The sequence below is a fragment of the Aythya fuligula genome, chromosome 15 (assembly GCF_009819795.1).
Source record: "Aythya fuligula isolate bAytFul2 chromosome 15, bAytFul2.pri, whole genome shotgun sequence".
NCBI lineage: Eukaryota > Metazoa > Chordata > Aves > Anseriformes > Anatidae > Aythya > Aythya fuligula.
Genome location: NC_045573.1, coordinates 8,249,387 through 8,269,829, shown reverse-complemented (window position 1 = coordinate 8,269,829; position 20,443 = coordinate 8,249,387).

Genomic DNA, 20,443 nt, shown 5'->3' with positions numbered 1-20,443 from the left:
ATGTTTCTATGTGAATCAGCACTAATCTCTGAAAATAAAATTCGAATTTCATAGAAAATTGAGTCTGATCATTCACCACATCTATATTCCTTCACAAACAGAGTCAGACTTCAGTAGATGAGGTGTAACACTAACCAAGTCTACTTAATTAAATGTGCTGTGAATACATGTAAGTTGTTTATGGAAAGCATAGAAATCTTCTGGTGCCAACTTAAAAAAAAAGCTAAATTGTTTCAAGCCCTTGGAAAACTTGTTGGAGGAAAGAAACATAGGAAATAGTCTAAAATAATTCACTATATTCTGGGGCCAAATTCTGTTGTCCACAATGCTCTGTCTTATTTGTTACACATTCCAGATCACCACAGTATCATTAACTGTGAAGAGTTGTGATCAACGGCCCAGGTACTCTTACTTAATTTCAAGTCCAAATGGAAAAAAAAAGCTATACCAGCTCCCACAGCACCCTGCAGTCAAAATGCTCAGTGCTGTGTTAGTGCAGTTTGGAGGTTTCCTGTGGTTTTTGTATGTTTGTTTGTTTTTAATGGGGACCATTTAAAAAATTGGGGTTCTGTCTGGGTTGACCAATGTGTGGCTAACTGAAATGCAGACTTTATGCAGACTTAAATACTTAGTCATGGAAAATGTAGCACTTGGCACCTCTTCCTAACAAAATGACAGTCAGATAAAACAGGCAGAAAGGGTTTGTGTTATACTTGTAAATAAAAGCAGAAATGCAGTGGGAATGAAATGAACTTGTGAAAGTAGACCCTCTTAAAAATAGTCATCTAGGTGTCAAAAAAAAATTAAGAGCTGCTGTTCTTCTGATGGACTTATGTGACATTTACTCTGGAGGTGAAAAATGAACAAGCAGGACTGTCTGGAGAAAACAGGCTGGTAAATCTGCTCACTGAAATCTAAGGCTTCTGTATTAAAAGTAACTAGTTTTATTAAAGGTAGTGAGGAATGAGCAATTGGTAGGTGAGACTTTTGGCAGGGGGCAGAAAAGGGAATATGAAATTGGATTTGGAAGCATCACAATGCCTGAGCATCATGTAACCCTTCAAACTGACCTCTGAGCTTAAAAAACTTACTTCTGTAATAACTGGTGTTACTGAAATGATGCAAGTATGAAATGTTTAGTATTTCACAGGAACTCTACCAGTTTACTTACTACGGAATTTGCTCTAAAAACTTCCTAAAGAAAAGCCTCTTAGAGTTGTTCAGTAAACTTGCTGTATTCATTACAGGTTAAAGACTTAATTTGTTTCTGATACAAAATTAAAAGCCAGAGCTCACCCAGCAAAGAAAGATTCAATCAGTCGGTGGAGACATAGTCTTAAAGTTCGTAATTCAAAACAATATAAGCAGGGCTGGGGACAGGAAAGCCACTTACTGTAATAGCATGGACTCTGCTGCGGGTTACAATCAGAAGAGAGGGTATAAAGCTGCGCAGGTGTTAGTAGGCTGTTGAATTGAAGAGCAGCCATGAGCCAGAGTGCATGCTGACTTCTTGGTTTGGTCTCATTGGTACTAGACACAGCAAAAGTACAGGCAATGTCATCTCCCCCTTAGTCTGGGGTTGGCTGATGTCCTGCAGAATGGCAGTTAATATCCTGCTGTTATCAGCGGAGTTTGCATTAGGTGCTGAAATAGAAATGCAGGGTTTTGGTTTTTCAAGTTTAAAACTATCCCCGATTTCCCTGAAATAAGTGTACACCTTAAACTAAAGGCTTAGGATAAAATTATAAAGGGATAAAAAAGACAAAAATAACGTCATGACCTCCCTCCCCACTTTCAGTTTCTCCCAGTGGTGTCTGGAGTGATGCTGTATGTGGCAAACGTGTCTGGAAGAAAGGGCATGCTAGCTGCGTCCAGAAGCATGGAGGTGCTGGTATGTGAGGAAAATGTGCCATGGAGCTTGCAGTGCTAGAGGTGAGATGAGCTCGCACTGTGCCCTGTTGGGGCTACACCACACTTTCTTTGTGGGTGTAATACAGACTTACAGAGTTGTTCAGGTTGGAAAAGACCTCCAAGATCATTTAGTCCAACCTTTAACCTAGTACTTAATTCCACTACTAAACCATGCTATAAGGTTCTATATCTACATGTTTCTTGAAGACCTTCAGGGATGGTGACTCAGCCAGTTCCCTGGGCAGCCTTTTCCAGTGCTGCACAACCCTTTCAGGAAAGAAATTTCTCCTAATATCCAACCTAAACCTCTCCTGGCACGACTTGAGGCCATTTCCTTTCGTCATATCACTTGGATATGAAGCTTGCTGTGTAGTTGGCAATGTGGCAAAACAGCTGTCACCTGCAAGAAGCTGTCAGTCCTAAATACCAGAATATCATTTTGAATTGCTTTTTGTGATTGCCCTGTTGTTGTGTTGAACAGATGTGCAGATTAGAACTACTGAAAAGTCTCTTAAATAAGGTCAAAAAATGCATGACCAAAGAAGTATGCACCGGAACAGTCTTGAAAGCATGACAAGATTAATTCTGAGCCTAATTCTTGACTTACATAGAAAGGAGGAGTTCCATTTACTTCAGTGGGACCCAGTTTTCACTTGGACAGACCAGAACTGTTTTCATGTAGCTTTGCCCTGAACCTTTCAGCAGCACATCTGTGGGTGTTTTTACAGCTAGTGGTTCAGCAGAGCCCTGCTGGGGGAGCAGAGCTGTGCTGGCAATCCTGGCTCTGCACATTCGAGCAGGATCAGGTCTTTGTCTTCATGGAAAAGTTGCTTGCTTGAAGCTTTGGGGTGGAATTTCCATTGCTCTGAAAAAATAGTTTATTCTTGAAGTGAAGAAGGAGGTGATTAGTGAAGCATTCCCAGCAGTGAGTAGGATTGGTTATTAGGACTAATTTCTGCCTCTGCTCTGCATGGACATGCATTGCAGGGCCTTGGTGACTGGAGTAAGTCAGCTGTGTTATATCAGATCATTCAGCTGCTTGGAGAGAGAGGAAAAAGATTTTATATATTGAGTTTCAATATATGCTTGCAGCATTGCACATTTTATAGTACTCTCCTTCCTCTAAACACTGATATTTATCCTCTGCATGGGAAAATTACCACACAATCTGTTATAACCCTATATATCTTTAAAGTGTCGTAGTGCAATATCTCAGGGTATAATACTGTCTTTTTCTTAAACACCCTTTGCTGTCCAAAACAGACAAGTTAGCATCTTGACAAAGAGAAGCTTTGGGGTTTAGGTTTTACAAACTCACTGCCTGACACCTCGTATGAAGTTGTTAATCTCTTAGGTCATAAAGCAAAGACTGAGGTGCAAAATGGCTTCTGGGTGGCTGTTGTATAATGAAATCTTAGTTCAGGGATTTGTTCTCAGCTCAGTGTTCAAGGCTTGAGTCTGATTCCTCAGATATGGAAAATGTTCCGTGTTTCCCCCTTAAGACCAGTGAAAGGGAACTTAAATATGAAAGAGGATGCATTGGCTGTCTGCTTGTCCCATTCACAGTTGTGTTATTTTGCAAGTATGTTTTTTTCTAATTTCTATTTCTCCCTGAAATCTACAAAATGAAAATACATGACCTATTGCATTTGCCTACTGTGCTCTGTAAACAGTGGTGGGAGGCAGAGTAGATATGACCTTTTCAGGCTGCTAAATAACTCTGTATGTTGCACTATCCTGAAAACTTAAAAATGCTCCATAATGTGAAGATCACAGCTCATTCATGTCTCTAATGAGAGTGGGAGGTTTTCTGTCTTACTGTAATTGTTTTTGGCCCTCAGCCTGCAAGCTGGGTTGCAGCATGTGGCTGACACACGAGGCAGCAGCCTGTGAGGAAAAGGCAGAGTTCTCCCAGTAGGTCTTGGCCCTTTGACAAATTCACCAGACTCCTGCTTCAGGTCACACCATGCCGTATTTGCCTTCGTGGGCTTCCCTCAGTTTGAGTGGGCTACAGCTGTGTCTCTGCTTGGGGCACCCAGCATGCTTCTGAGCACGGTGTCAGAGTCTGTTAGCTTCTTCCATGTGGAAGTGGTCTTCAGGATCAGTGCCTGTTAGCTTGACTTTGTGGAGCCCTGCTAATGGTCCTCCTCGCACCCGTTTTCTGAGCCTGTTGGGCTCTGGTTTTAATGTCCCCAGCATGTGTCCAGAGGCTACCTGGGCAGTTTCAGAGTTGTAAATCTGCCAACAATGTATGGACAAGGTATGATTTCATCTTCAGTGGTCTGGAATTTTCTTTGCATTCAGCACTATGAATAGAGGGGTTTGAAAAGGAAAGGGTGAGAATGAACGTGCTTTTAGTGACCCATTGCCAGGATCTGCTGTGGGTCTGGCTCAGGCATCAAACTTTTCCTCTACTGACCAGGAGCCATTTCAGTGCAGGAGGTGGTGCTGTCCTGAGTTCAGAATCAGTTCCTTTCCCTTCCCAGTCATTCTTATCACTTAAAATCTTGCATGAATGCCATGTGCTGTCAGTGCCCAGACTAAGCAAAAAACCTCTTGTGGCGAGCTCTGGATCAGCAGGAGTAGTAGTTCCATGTCTAAGGAGACATCTGAATTTCTGGTTACCTTCCAGTGCATTTCTGCAAATGGCTGGTACTCAGCTTCAGAGCACATAAAAAATTTAAAGAATCACTAAACGCTAAGTAAAAAAAAATACAATGGAGTTCTCTGCACTCAGTGAAATTATTGAAGCAATAAAGAATAATGCTTTTGCAGATGAGGCTCCAGACCAAGCAGTGCAGAAGCAAATCAATAATGTCATACTTCTTGCCAGAATCAAAATACTCGTGGAAATAGCTGTGGAGTGAAAAGGGAAAAGGTTTGTTTCAATCAATCATTCTTTTTGTATAATGCGATATCACAGACCAAACTAGCTTGCTTGCTGGGGACTTTGAGCTTGAAAAGCATTTAATCAAAAATGTTGAGGTATTGTTTATCCTGAAGGCTTGTTATAAAGGGAGCATGTGATGGATGCAGGGGAGGCAGAGTGAACCAGCAAGGTTGCATTGCGTCCTGGGCTTTTTCCTTGTGTGGCCTCATGCAGAAGGAAGATTCCTAAAGCTGAAAGCCTGCTGCTTTGTTCAGAGCATCTCACTGCACATTCAGCCGTGACTGCTGGTGGAAGAGTGGGAGAAATATCCAGGTTGGGTGCTCCAACTGGGAGGAGCTTGTTTGGTATCTTTATGTCGGTAATACCACATTGCACTGGAGTGCAGCTATGACTGGTCCCCAGCTGCTACAGGTACACAGAGTTAGGTACGCCACTACTTGCATAATTTGCAGTTAAAGCAGTAGAATGTGCTTAGAGTGGAGCAAGTTCTAATGAGGCTAAATGACCTGCTCAAGAAACCTGTAGTGGCACTGGGAACTGAATACAAATATCCTGAATCCCAGTCCCATACTTTTATAGGCAAGCTGGCCTTCTAATTGAACCAGAAAAGTTTTGACGGCTATCTTGCAGTTCTCCTGAAGGTCATCTAAAGGCTTGAAGCATTTTAGTTTTTGGAACAGAAGCTGTGTTCTCCATTCATTCCGAGTAATAGTGGAAGGAACTAGAATTATAAATTGAGATTCAGTTCTTCCTTTGGCTTCTGAATGAAAAAAAAATGTATAAAATGAGATCCATCTTCTGATTACTCAGAACAGGATTTTCAACCTCTCATAAGGCAGGTCAAACAATGCCCAGAAAGTTTTCCCTCCTTTCCTTAGGCCATTAGAGAATTAAATTGATTGCATCATTTTCAGCATCATTTCACAACAGTCAATAGTCCATCTTCCAAATTGTATCAGTGCCTCATACCAGAATACCCATCTGGGAAAAGGAGCAGCTGCCCCTTACTGATACACAAGGCATTTAAAATTCTCCTACAGAAAATTATTCAAACAAAACAGTAAAATGGCAGTAATTTTCCAGCTCTGTTCTCCTGCAAATAGATTCTTTTGTAAGAATGAAATTATTTGCTGTTCTTTTCTTCTTCCCCCATCAAGTAGTCTAAATTCGCCATTATGTAGAGATGTTTAGATCAAAGGAGAATACACATAGTAATTCTGCTGTAATAGTCATAGGCACTAAATGAATAAAGTAAAGTCAAGAAGTCAACATCAGGGCTGGGAGGAATCAATTCTGACAATGTACTCAGTTGCAACACTTTGCCTTGTTACCTGGAGGCTTATTTACTGGTAGGTAGGGGAAGGACTGTTAGCCTGGCTGGTGTGAGCCTTGGGAATGAAGCAGGAAAGGCAGCAGGAACTGGAACATAGTTTCACGCTTCTGGAGGGTTTTTTCCCTCCCAAGCTACAGTACATTTTTCGTAACTGCTTCATGAAAAATACTTTGTCCCTGGCTGACTCCTTTACGGATGATCCTCCTCCTCTGTAAATTACAGTGGTGTAAAAGAGCTACTTGTAGTCTCATCAAGATTGCCCTGTAAATATATTCTGCATCAGTAACAGGGTGCAGCCATGGTCCAGAGCAAAAGTTAACTTTAACCTTCCTGCTCTTGATTCCCAAATATAAAAACCAAAGCAGTAAGGGTGTATGTTTTCACTGTTGGATCACACCTGGGAGGAGAACAGCTGTCAAAAGACTTGCACCAAACAAAGCCACAGTCTTCCTTCCAGCTCCCACCCATAGGAAGCCACTGCTGGTGCTATCTCTGAGGTTAAAAGGCAGAGAAAGCATTTTGTCACATGCAGCAACAGTTTATCACTTACTGGCTCAGTAGTGTTGCCCAGAGGCCAGCAAAGATTGGACATCGTACTCTCAGATCAAGTCATTTCTGATTTTTTTTTTTTTTTCCAGAGGCCTGGAGTTCTCAGAATATTAAAAGTGGGTTGAAAGCAGTGAGACAGAGAGCATAACTTTGTGCTGGCCTGACCTTTCAGTGTTAAGGGAACAAGCCTGCATCTGGACTGCAGGGCTTTTCAGCTGCTCAGCCAAACTTCTCTTCTCCAACCCCAGAGGTTTTGCTGCAGCACTTGGTGCAGACAGCTCAGGGTGAGCCCCTTCTACTGAGGGTTCTCTGCATGCTTATGGTTTGAGGAACCCCTAAGCTAGGAAACCTCCTTTCCCAGCTGGAAACCTCCTTTCCCAGATGGAAACCATCTACAGTGGTTTCCAGAGCACTGCAAAAGCAAGATATTTGCTCACCTCTGGCTCAAGCTGGAGATGACCCCAATGGTAAGGTGAGCTGCTAGCAATCATTAAGGCTTAATTTCAGGCCCAGCTCCATGCTAATGCAGTTACTTGGCTTCTGGCTTTGGCCTGTGGGTGATAGCTACTAGTTCAGACATCACTGCAGTGTACTTGGTTTGGTTTGTAGATACACCCTAAGCATAACAGAGCTCAAGATAAACTGATGCAACACTCCTGCTGTAGAGGTAGAACCTGGAAATATGCAGTGGTGTCAGTGTTACCTAACCTGTATCCTACCTGAAGATGCATACCCTTAGACAGCAGAGTAACATTCCCTCCTGTGACTGCAGTCCGTAAGTGAAGTCCTCACACCACAGAAGACTGCTGGGTAAGCTGACAGAAATCCTCCTGCCAGACCATCTGGCTGCAGGCACCACATTATTTTGATCCAGACCACTGTTAACAGGCTGGTAACAGAAAACCCCCTGTGGGATTGAGAGTTGAATAAGAAAACATGCAATCTTGATTTAAAAAGGTCTTTAGAGTGCATTAACCTGCCAAATGAGGAGGTCCCCATCCCACTGTGAACATAAACATGCTCTTAATGAGAGCACAGGAACTGTCAGGGACCAGTTTAAGTGAAAACAGCTACTTCTCCAAGCACCATAGGATTGCTGTTTGAGGTGATACAGGAAGGGGAGAGGAGTCCTCCGCTTGTCTAAGAATGAGAGCTGTTTCTGGTAAGGTTGGTTGTAACAGTTCAATCCACATAATTTCAGACTTTTGGGGAGTTAATACAGAGCCAGGAAACCTATCTTCAGTGAGTAAAGAGGGAGGTACAGAGCTACTAGTGACCTTATCTGCCTACAGCTACTCCAGTTGTGCCCTCTCATTTTCCCAGAGGCACATCTAGGCTCATTTAAGAGATGTGCCTCCGTATTATCTGACTGAGACAAATCTGTCATTCCAAATTTTCTCTCCCCTCAGATCGGAGGATGTGTTGCTCTCTCAGGAAAAGGCAGACTATTTTTCCTGCATAATTTGACTGGAGCTGACAGTGGCCATGCCCTGTCTGTATTACCCATTTACCAGCAAGTGGAATATATCAAAGGCCAGTAGGGGAAACAAGAGGTTAAACATAAATCTCCTCTTCCAGAACCCACAGAAGCCTGATGTATAACATGCCTGGGAACATACCGTGTGCCTCTGCTAACTGAGCTTCTCCGAGTACGTGATGTTAATGGGGCTCTTGCTTCTTCAGATACTGCTCCAAAGACCTTCAGAGACCTTCAGCACAGGCTTTGCTCCACAGCTGAAAGCAGCTGAGCAGGCTAACAAAATACATGGGGGAGGGTGGGCAGAGGGGGTATTTGCTGTTTTGTTCAAGGGTCAGCTTGGAGAGCAGAAGCATTTGCTTCTAGAAAACCTGGAGATCACAGCTGTGTTCATTGTCAAAGAATGAAAGGATTAGTTCAGTCCTTTATTGTTCTCCATCCCACAAGTACTAAGTAGTATATGGCTTCAGGTTTGGAAGCCCTGTTTGACCTGCCCCAGGTCAGTTCCAGAGGCAGGAGCTGCTTGAATTGGAGCAGCACAGCTGTATCTGTAGGCTTCTGTTTGTGACCGGCAGCCTGCTGCATGTCTTGCTGGGCAGTGCTGGTGGTGGACTGATACAGTGAGCTTCCTGTTCCTAGCCTGGTATTTCTGCCTTGAAAGTGATCTGGGCTCTGTTCTGTGCACTGCGGAGCTCTGGTTGCAGGGGAGACTGGAAAGAAAATGGAAGTGCAAATGACTGCAGTTGTGACGTGGCATCTGCAAAAACTGCTGTGACCTCAATGAGGGTCTTCACGGCCCACCAGGCTCAGCATGGCTCTCCTCCAAAAACCAGCAAGAGATTGTCACGCTCAGCTTCCCTTGGAAGCAGGGAGGGGAGGGATTATACCCTGTGTCAGTGGCAGCTATATCATGCCCCTCAGAAGGTGAACGATTTGCATCTCCTTGCTGTTATTATCGGTCTTTACTTTAGCATTTTAAGTACCATTATTTCTTCCAAAATGCATTTGTATTGACCAGCAGAGACATCAGCCATCAGCAAACCTAGATATTCAAGTATAATTTCTTGCATTTTGTTCCTATACTCGAAATGACACTTCCCTCTAATAGCACTCCCACAGTTTCTTTCAGAAATTATAACTGCTGTAGACTGCATGCCCCAGGAGGTGATCTCTGTAAATTGGCAGCTTTGCCTCTCTGTAAATCTTCTGCCAACTTGTGGAGTTCATGTGGTTCATCCTTTAGGCTAACAGCTTCTTTGTATTTAAGCACACACATACGCTCACTCTCAGTGAGTTTCTCATCTCAACTCAGAAAAGCATTTCTTGCTGTTTCATTACCCCCTAAAATGAAAGCGGGTGCTCCCTTTTATGCTATAGCCACTTCATTTGGGCAGCCGCTGTGTTTGAACCTGTGGTAACCAGTGGGGAGAAGGGTTCTGGTTTGGGTCTTTGCTGTGCTTATGCTGAGCTCCTTAGGAACAGCAGTTAGTGTAAATGACAGCTGGTGTGAGAAACTAATACTCCCAGTGTTACATCTGTTAAATACGGGAGATACGTTGTACTTGAACTATGCTGTGCTGTAAGAACATCCATTTAGCTTGTCTGTGCATCCCACACCCTGTATCATTCATCTGAAAACCTGTACCAACCAAAAGGGCAAAGCTTAATGCTGTTTGTACTGTTACCATCAGTAAATGCTCTTAATTAGTCACAGACCAGTTATGCTCCTTACTTTTAATACAATTCATCCATGGCTATGTATTGCTCTCCCATCTTGGAGTGAGTTCTGGCAAGGCAATACTGACTGCACCACACCACGTATACCTGACATACTCGTGGCAAAGGTAAGCAGTGCTTGATTTTGCACTACTAAACATCTTGTTTCAGAAAAGGACAGCTACTTCAGGAATACGACTTTTATAAGTTCTTCTGAAACATGACGGATTTATGGATCCACTGCAAGATTCAGTAGCGTGAATTTATGCTAAAGATGTCGTCCTAAACACTGATTTGAACTTCCTCGTAATTTGCTCAGCTGCTCTGGCAGACGCTTTACCCTTTGCTGTCATGTAGTGGCTGCTTTAGCTCTTGTCCCCAGCTGAAGTCACAAGGCTGTGGAGGGCTCAGGCTAGAACTGAAGCCAGGAGTTGGGAGCAGCACATGATGGAAAACACTTGCTTTCCCAGCCCTGGGAGGCTTGGTCCCCCTGCTGCCCTGGCTATACCTCCCACCCAGGTCCTTCATCACAGCTTGCTGTTCCCTTCCTCTGCCACAGTCTGGAAGCAGTCGCTGTCTCTTCCTGCTGCTGTGCTGAAGCAAGGAGGGAAACTATGTAGAAAGTGAAGGAACGGCTGTAAGCAGACATGGTAAAGTTCATCCTGAGTGTAAAACCTTCAAAATGATCAGCCCTGGGGACAGGCCAGTCAGAGAACGAAGAATAAATTGTTGGTTGGAAAGCACAGCTCTTGTTCTGATCGCATAATTCTCTATGTAATTTTTATGCTGACAGATGCACAGATTGTTCTCTGACATGGCCGCTTCCGCTTGTACCCTGAAGTTTGGGGTTGTTTGGGAAAGTGATTGCCTGGGATTTCTCTGCTTGGGATATGGTTGGCCACCTGGCCAAGCTAGAAGGCACCTGGTGAAAGGTTCGTCTCAGAAAGAAGGCTGGCTCAGGGCAGTAGGAACCGTTGTGAAGGGGATAAAGATGAAATGCCTGTACTACCAGTACTCAGATGATCTATTACTCAAAGCAGTAGCCATAAATTTGTTGAAATAGGCTTGGCTCCTGTGGTCAAAACTTCATTTATGTAGCTGGTGATCTCTGTAAAATCTCTTTTGACTTTGCTGTCACTAAATTGGTGGTGTGGTAATCCTGGCCTGCATACCAGCAGGCAGAAGGAGAATTGGGTGCCTGTGTGATCCATTATTCATGTGCTGACCAGATTGACCATCTTGATGCATGTGCTGCTCACAATGATTGCTCTTTCAGGGATATCTCCCCGTGGTTGTTGTGGTGGCAGGACCCTATAGCTCGCACTGCTGTGGGTTCTCTTGTCTCAAGACACTAGAAGTATTTTCAGAAGGTGTCATGGGACACGATGAAAAGCTATTTGCTGAAATGGCATAGGGAAAGGAAATGGGGAACTATTGGATCCACAACTTTTTTAGCAGACCAACTGATGGGACAAATAAGTCATTAAAAATATGAAAAAATTATAAACAGGACATGAGCAATTCTGATGGGGAGTCACATAGTCTGTTACGCAGAGTCTTGGACCTTTCTACTACAAAATGCTTGACAGCAACCATCCTGGCACACTTTCCTTGTAGGTTCTGCTTACATGACCCAAGTTAATGTATATATTCTAGTTCCTGGAGTGAAATAAGCTTTAGAGGGGGTATCCTTTTGGTGTAGGTTTGTACCTCTGCCTTTGGTATAGCTGGCTAGAGATTAAATATTTTTGGTGTGCTCTTAACCTGCATGACTATGCAACACAAGAGAGGAAGTGTGGGCCATATCTTATTTTGATGCAAAGGTTATCTCAGATAGGTACAGGACTTTGTAATTATCTTTAATTAGAAACACTGATAATTATCTATTGCAAAGTGGATAATTACAGTACTTCTAACTAAAACTGACTTGGTGAGTTCTAGAATGAGAATGAGGGCTGTTCTTCCCCTCCTGTAACATGGGTTTTACCTGTCACTCAAGACGAGGGGATGTACTGATCTCACAGCTGTGCTCAGTCTGTTTCCTGACAATGTGAACACTGATGGATTCAGGGAAAAATAACCCAGCGCAGTCTGGTGTAACATATCACTGGTGCATACTGCACAGTTTTAACAGAAAACCTGTGATCAAAAAAATTTCAGGGAATTGCTTTTTTTATCCTATTGGCAGCTTTCACTTTAGGTTCAGCTGGAATGTTCTCCACTGTCTGGCAGTCTGGGTTTTGATTAAAACTGCACTAAAACTGTTACCCTAAAACACAGCCTTGTAAATCACACAAATAATTCCATGCTGGAGTCTGAAGGCTCTTCTCAGAATATAGTAGTGCAGGGTGCCTTGCACTGATAGCTGGTCCTCTGTGCGTGAGGTATCTTAGAGATGGAATCACTGTGTATTTAGGACTGGATGGAGGAGCAGTCAGCTGCAGAACGTCTCTCCTCTTATAGAACTTGTACTCTTGATCTTAATGCATGCATCACATCTTCTTCTATCAAGCCCCATTTATATTGTTTTCCAAGTTGGGAAACAACTAGCATTTAGTCAGTGGTTTGCTCTCCCACCAGTCCTGGGGTAGCTCTTCATTTCACGCATCCCTGTTGCATTTCCTGGATGCACTCCGCCCTTCCCTCTGTATTTTCTTTTTTTTATGACACTAAAAGAACCTGGGGAAGGAGTAGGAATACAACATGATGAAGATGTGTCATTTATCCGCCATGCTTGAGTATGAGGTTGAAAAGTAGTATCAGTAGAATGAGTAACTTAAATAGAACACAAGTCTTCATGTTGTCCTCTGAAAGAGACATGCTGAGAATCCATGAGATTGAAAGAGTGTCAGAAGTTTTAATCAAATTCATTCTCTTCTGTAAGTGAATGTATTGATAGTATCGAACTTTGAGAAATGCTGGATTCTTCTGAAGAAGACACTTGTGTCTTGCTCTGAAGCCTTATCCTACTCCTAATGCTACATTGAGTCTGCTAAATATAGATAATTTTCTGATATTCAGGCATGAAGAGAAGGTAATTAGTGGTGTTTGTGTACAAAGAAAGCTGATTTGTGCAGGGAAAACACAAACTCTCTCTTCCTCATTTCTGTGATGGAGAACAACTGTAAAACTGTAACATACCCTTTTTCTGCCCTTCTAAGGAGAAAGTTAGCTTCTTTAGTCAAAAATGGACTCAGAAATGTGAAACGTTGATCCAACACAACAACTTGAGCAACTCTTAATTGAGTGCGTTTAGCAGCAAGTCATGTTCATGAGCAAATGGAAATCAGAGTTTGAATTAGGACAATACCAAGTCAAATTAACTAAAAATAATGATCTGGTCTTCAACGTGTATTAATCAGCTTAGCTTCATCAGTTGAAGAGCATGTCTGACCTGTTGCTGTAGTCATCAAAGCTCTCCTACAACAGGAATGTAAAAATCAACAAATCGATAATATGGAGAAGAACCATCAGCTGGAAATTCTGCTGCTCCTGAAAGCTCCAAAAAGTCCAGAGACGTTTCCCACGTGTAGCACATCTTCATGTGTTCGGTTGTTTTACATTTGTAGAATTAGGCATTTTAATACCATTCAGGAAGACACTACTGAAAGATTTTTGAACCTTTCTTTTTTTTTTTTTGTTTCAGAAATATTTTTCTTTTGTCTCAATGTTTTAGTTTAAGAAAAAAAAAATGTACTTAGTGCACAGCTGATCTTTCCAGCAGTGCTAGAGCTTGGTGTTACATATGGATGTGAATGATCTGGTAGATCTTCATTGAACACTTCTGTAATACGAATACAGGGGTGGGATCCTTAGGGTCCTCACAGGGGCTGCCCAGTAGGTCCCTTCCCTTCCCGTCACCACAGAGGAACAAGATCTTGCAGTTTACCAGCAGGTGGCATTAATGGAGCAGTCAGATGTGCTTTGGGCATTGCTAATGAAGAAACTAGATGCACTGGCTTCCTGGGAAGTTAGACTTACTCTTGTGTCCTTTTTACTTGCCAGTTCACACACTTACGCACTGCCTGGTTAGCTTTTCTGACACTTCCAGATCTTGTGCTGAATGACTGCCTTAAATTTGTATTGTTTACCACTCAGTGATTTTTTTTTTGTTCCCGAAGTCATACGGCCTTATTACTCATCTGCCTGTATGACTGAAATGTTGTCAATACTAGCTTGAATACATTACTAGGAGCCAGGTTATAAAAGAGTAAATGGATTTGGAAAAGTCCTTTGAGTGATTCCAGTAAGAATGAGTATTTGCATGCAAAGATTTGATCATTCAAAAACCTCAGTGGCTGTCAGCTGAAAGAAGAGACTTCAGGTCACAAAATGAAATGAATTTCAAAAATGAAGACATTAGTTTATCCAGATGGATTTTCTTTTCACATATCACAAACTACCATTCACTTTCAGCAATGACTACTCAACAAAAAGCCATCTTCCCCACCCAGTACGAAGTCCCCTGGTTGCTGAGGAGCATATCCTTCACATTTCCACCCCGATGTGCCCTCTGAGGAAATGTTCTGATGAATTCTTATGCCAGCCAGAATCTTAGTTCAAGGGTTTCTTCTGAGCAAATAAACAGATGGATTTACAGCAAAGCACGTCAATCAAGTGTGGACTAAAGTGTCCAAGTCTTTTCCTTCACTGAGCCTTAATAAAGGATTACAGGGGAAATTATTAAGGACTAGAAAAAGTAGCATAAAGGCATATAGTTAATGTGACTGGGAAGGTGGTTAAATCCCACCCTTAGCTCTTACAAAGGCTGTAGTCGCCACACATAAAACCAAGTATTCTGAGAGGCACTTGCTGCTGTACAGCCTGGGTAAAACAACAATACAGATTGTTGCAATGTGATCAGAGTCCTCCATGCGGCTGTGGTTGCCTTGGTCCACTGAAGTCGAGGAATTTTCACTTCACCTTCAGCAGAGCTTTTTTTTCCCCTTAAACTTGCAAAAGGCATCTGAGCAAGAAAGGCACACAGGTTCAAACTCACTGCTGAAGTAAGTGGTAGTGCACAGAACTTGGAGTGCAAAATACAGAGATGGACTTAAGAGGACATGGGTTAAGGAGCCGAGCCTCTTTTTGCCTCAGTTAAGTAAGGACAAGAGCCACAACCACCTACCTCAACTGGAAGTGAAATCCCCATTTCTGGAGAGAAGCCTGGGCTCCTGGCTGTGAATGCTGGGGCCATGGGACTGCTGCACTTAGTCCAGTGGTGGTTAGGCAGTCCTGCAGGGAGAAATCCTACCTTTCCAGCTAGAGCCTGCTCCAACTCTATAAAGAAGGCAGCTCAGCTTGTGAACTGGGAGTTCTGCCTCTGAAGAGGAGAAATAATCAGCACCTGCTCAAAAACAAGGCCAGGGAAAGGAAAATTAGGTAGAAGCCCCATATTGTCGCGGTCTGTTAAATACATGCTTTGAAAAGCTCATGCTTGAGCAGTGATGTTTGCACATGTGCGTACCATAGCCTCTAATTACGGTTCTGCCTATGTTGTACTTGGCAAGCAGGCGGCATTTGTTCGAGGGGGCTCTTCCTGGCTGTGCCAGTGAAAGTGCTTTTCAATAAGATTCCAATTAAACGCTTTATTAATATTTATTCACTGGCTGCAGCTATTGGTAACATGTATTTGCCCAGGAGAGCTGAAATGAAATGCAGCAAGGTTTGACTTGCTGGGGAGGTGGAAAAAACGATGCTTTAGTTGCTTGTTCTCTGCACGGTGGGTAAGCACTGATGCACAAACGCAGCCATGTGAAGCACGGGGTCCCAGTTCAGTAAATCCCTCAGCCTTGGCGTAGCTGCTGCCCATCACCTGTGGGTCAGGAGCCTGTGCCCCCTTGTCCTGGCAGGAGTGGGCAGCAGGGCTGGCGTGGTGCTAGCCCTGCTAATGTTTCACGTAGAGCAAATACTTTCCAAGGTGAACCTGGGAGCTGAGGACACGGCAGGGAGGTGTGTCCATCTGGATCCAGTAGTGTGCCATGTGAAACAGCCGACTCTCCCAGATGAATGAAACAGCAGAATTTTGCCTGGCCTTTGTCACACTAGTCCCCAAACGTAGTGAACCTAGAGTGAAATGTGAGCAGTGAAATCCACCTGGAAACCCCCAGAATTGAACCCAAACTTGTGTGGATGACGTGAAGACTGTATAGCTCTGTGGGTGCACAGAAGCAGTGGTGTAACCAGAAGCCCAGGGCACAGATGGATTTAAAGCGTTTCCGAAATTCGGCATTTAAATGAATGCTAGCTCCTTCCCTCTTATCACAGCTGATGATAGCCAACCATGGTTTTCAGATGTGAGCTGAACTAGTAATTTCCATTAGCTACGCTCCACTTGGGTTAACACAATAACATTTTTAGTAAAGAATGAATTGTCCACTTTTGTTAATATTCCTGTATAAATGCATTATACTCTTGGAGCTGTCTCCCCTCTTTGTTATCAGAAGTAAGCATGAGAGAAAGGCAAGGCAGAGTTAAAGGCTTCCTAACACGAAGCTTGGCAATCCAAGTCTTTGAATTAAATGTCTGAGATTCTGGATTTAGCCCTTCCTTTTGGATATCCCATCAGTCCTCAAGGGTATAGCAGGTACATTTCTACCAAAACCAACCTTCTGAACAGAGAGTGTAATTGTGCATTTGGATTAATCTCTTCTAATGTACAGTGGTTCTGTTTCTGTTGGTATGCTGATGCCAGCTGAGAGTAATTCCAGGAGACTTAAGCTAGCATGAAGCTGTAGTAGAGATGAAAAGACTTATTGCAGTTCTCTTTAGGACTGATTGTTTTCACTGTGCATCTGAGTGTTTATGGATGATTGTCATTCTGAATCATGTTTTTCTTCCTTAGGATTTGAGAAGAGAACTTAATGAGGTGAATTGCCAATCTGCAAGGTGTTCAAAACTTGTATTTTAGGGCTGAATAGGTGGCCATTTAGTGTTAAAAAAAAAAAAAAAAAAGAAAAAAAAAGTGAACATTTCTTGGGGATAGTTCACATTGAACCCCCTTTAAAAAAGTATTAATCTTTGCTATGCTTCACACTGTTTTTGAATGCTTTTATATCACACTGCTTTTGAATGCTTTTATAAATAAGATTCCTAGCTGAGAGTTTTGTTTCCACGGCTCCAAACCATCTTGGTGCTACAGATTAAATGAGCTCCATAGATGGTGCACATTGATATCTGTTTACTTAGTCCTCTCAGTTCTAATTGATAGGGCTTATTTATGTGCATGGGGAAATTTTTCAAATGATTAAAAACCAGTGATATTTGTGTGCTCACTGATACTCATTTACAGGAACAAATTTGATTAATAAACATTGATTTTTTTTCATGGATTTAAATAATTTTTAGAATGTCTGAGCACAGTTATGATGAAATGCTCTCCTGCTTAGTCTAAAGTAAAATAGCGTTTAACTTAGTAAAGCTTGAGAAAGTGATTCAGTTTTGAATTTCTGGGACTCAACTCTGCTTGTGCCAGTTGAGGAGCCACCATAGAGACAGCTGCAAGTTTTGTTTATTAAACTGGCAGAGGTTGGCATTGTAGGGGAAGTGAGTTAGTGGATCAGCTGAATCTGGTTTAAATTTTCGTTCCAGTAAAATCTTTTGGAGCTGACTTGGGTCAGAGGGAAAAGGACCAGGCAAGGCCATGTGTTGGCACTGAGGGCACATCCTGCTGTGGTCCAGGGCCGGAGGAACCCAGTGCAGCTGGGAACAAGACAGACGTCATACCGCAGGAGGACCGTGTCTGGCAGGCAGTCTTTTACCAGATGCTCCATCAAGTAGATTTGTACCTCTTTCCATGCACCAGGGCACGGCAGGTGAGTCCGCACTTGGCCCCTTGTCTTTATACAGCATCTGAGAGTGGCTGGAATAGAAATGAGACCATCATTTGCCGAGATGGCACATGTTTTCATTAATATGTAATCTTGCACCTTATAATAGGATAGATAGCAGCTTCTGGATTGAGCCTCACATACAGTGGGTAGGAGCAGTGAAAATTAATTTTTTTTCATTATCTTGAATGGTAAACCAATCTGCCAGATAGACTGGTGCTGAACATTGCTTGCTGTGTTTTTCTGTGGAGAAACTAATTAAAAGATTATAGCTTCTGTGTTTAATAGTTGTTCAAAATATATTGGTGATGCTGCTTGCCATTCAGATTTCATCATGCTGAGAGCAGAAAAGGGAAGGCATGCTGACACTTCCTCTTCTGGGTTCAGTTTGTCTCAGTCACTCTCTAATCTGATCTCCCAGGATATCAGGTAAGGCCTTCTGTTCGTTAGCAAATGCCCAGTGTTGAATGAAGCCCCATGTCCAGCAGCGAGCACGTTTACTTTGTGCAGGGCCCTACTGGCAGTGTCCCAGAGAACTTGTTTGAGGTGCAGAGGAGAACTGACTCACTTGTGTGTAATTAAAACAGCTTTGGCATACTTAGTGCTAGAACTGTTTGTGTCATGTTTGATTTTGTAAATCATTGTCCTCTCTACAATGGTGCTGAGAAGGACCTGGTGTTAACTGCATCCCACGCTGCCCGGCTGGGATGGGAGCTGCCACCGATGGCAAAGAGGCTGATATCTTCTGAACCAGCACCCTGGTATCTGGGATCCTGTGGTTTGTTGTTGCTGCTAAGTGAGACTTCGATTTGACCTGCGCTGTGTTACAGTTCTATCAGAAACTTGTTCTGTCCTTAAAGCATGAGAATTAAATGGTACTTGGCAACTTCAAGGAAGAATTTTGCTTTAAATAATAGCTCAGCTGTGGTTCACAATTAGAAGTGAAGGAGTGGGCTGCATTTCTCAGATCTGCTCTCATGACTTAAGCTACAGTTTCCAGTTTTAGATATTGCTATCTTTAGTGGCTTTTGAAATGTAAGAAATGAAAACATTTTGCCAAAGAATTTGGGGCAAAAAGTAAATTTGAATATTTGAATCTTCAAAAATATCTTCATGAAGTTTAGGGAAGTAGAGCATGCACACGCTGTGAATTTTCCTGTGCTTGCAGTTTGCCACGTAACCAGCTGGCAGGGTGGTGGGACTGACTTCAGAAAGGGACTGGGACTGTGCAAGGACCTTGAATGCCCTGATGTGCTTCCAGTGGAGAAGCTTAGATGGGTGAGCCTCTATTCTGAAGTGCAGGGGGTGATTAAAGTACCAAGGGACATTGCCAGGCATGGTGACCATTTGTGGTCTCCTGCTGTATAGGCTGGGTGAGATCTTGGCCATGCTGACATTTTGGGGAGTCTGAATGGCTTTGCTGCCAGAAATCTGCTTTGCCTTCTCGGCTGTGGGGAATGACACCTGTCCCAGTGTTTTGGGGGGTGTCCTGAGGGGTTCTAATGGTGTGTATACTAATGCTGTTGGGTTCCTTTCTGCACGAGCAGCCCCAGGGTCTGTTTAGCTTGCATTCCTCATTGGTCTTTCAAGAAAAAGGGTACAGATATAGACTATCTGAAATAACTGTACAGAGAAGGAGCAAGTATTTGACCAATTTTACAGATAATCTGTTTATCATTTGCCTGCAACAGTTTTGTTATCTGTGCAGTACTAGATAACAGCTTGAGATTTACTCGAGTTTGAAACTTCATGGCTGAGGGAAGCTTAGGTATAGAAGCCTGCAGCAGCCACACAGGTGGGCACCAGGGCACCACCACCTGGAGCTGGGAGAGGCTCCCTTTTGACCTTGAGGTGGTGTTGCTGTGACAGAGGAGGGAGCTGCAGCTTGCAGAAACACCAGTGTGTGGAGCCCATCTGACCCTCTGGTGATGTTTGCCTATTTCAGGTACTCTTAAAACTGCTCAATAAAGTAGGTCCAAGTGGGTCCAGCTACAAAACCCAGGCAGATCCTCTTAGGAATGGTGATCTTGCATGGAACATGCTTCTACAAGTGGCAGATTATGAGGATTTAATTGCAGTCCCAGTGAAGATTAGCTCCAGCAGAGATTAAAGTGTGCCTGGGAAGCATTGACATAAACTGTTTTACTTTCTGTCTCCTTGTTATTAACACTTCATCACTGAAGGCCAACTAACAGCCACATGAGGTGAAAGCATTGCGTGTTGAGTGCTATTTGTTTGCAAGAGCTGTGAAGTAAAGAGAAGTTGATATTTCATCTTAAATCTGTAAGTGTGGGTATTTAATTACACATTGCAGCCTGGCTGGCAAACAAACCATCTGTTCTGAACTACGCTTTCTAGCAAATAGCTGTAAAATGTAGGAGGTCTAGTAGTTCAAAATTGTCCATCTCTTGCTGACTTTCATCAGAGAGGTGAGGCAGGAGATCACCACTGTTCTTCCGGTGCTGTGTTCTTTACTGCAGTGACTAATCCTCCCTCATTTTCTACGTTTCCACCTTTTTTTTTTTCCTCTGCTTACATAGGAATATAGCTTATTGGCATTAACAAGTTGGGAACAAAGATGTTAGAAGTCTGTTTTTGAAATGGACGATTAATAAATGATCTTCCCTCTCTAATTCTGCGAGAAAAGGTTTCAAATTTTTAGACTTATTTCTGCTTTATCTGGACTTGGCAGGGAGAAATGACTGTTGTCCAGCAGTTTCACTAGCTGCAGTTGTGTA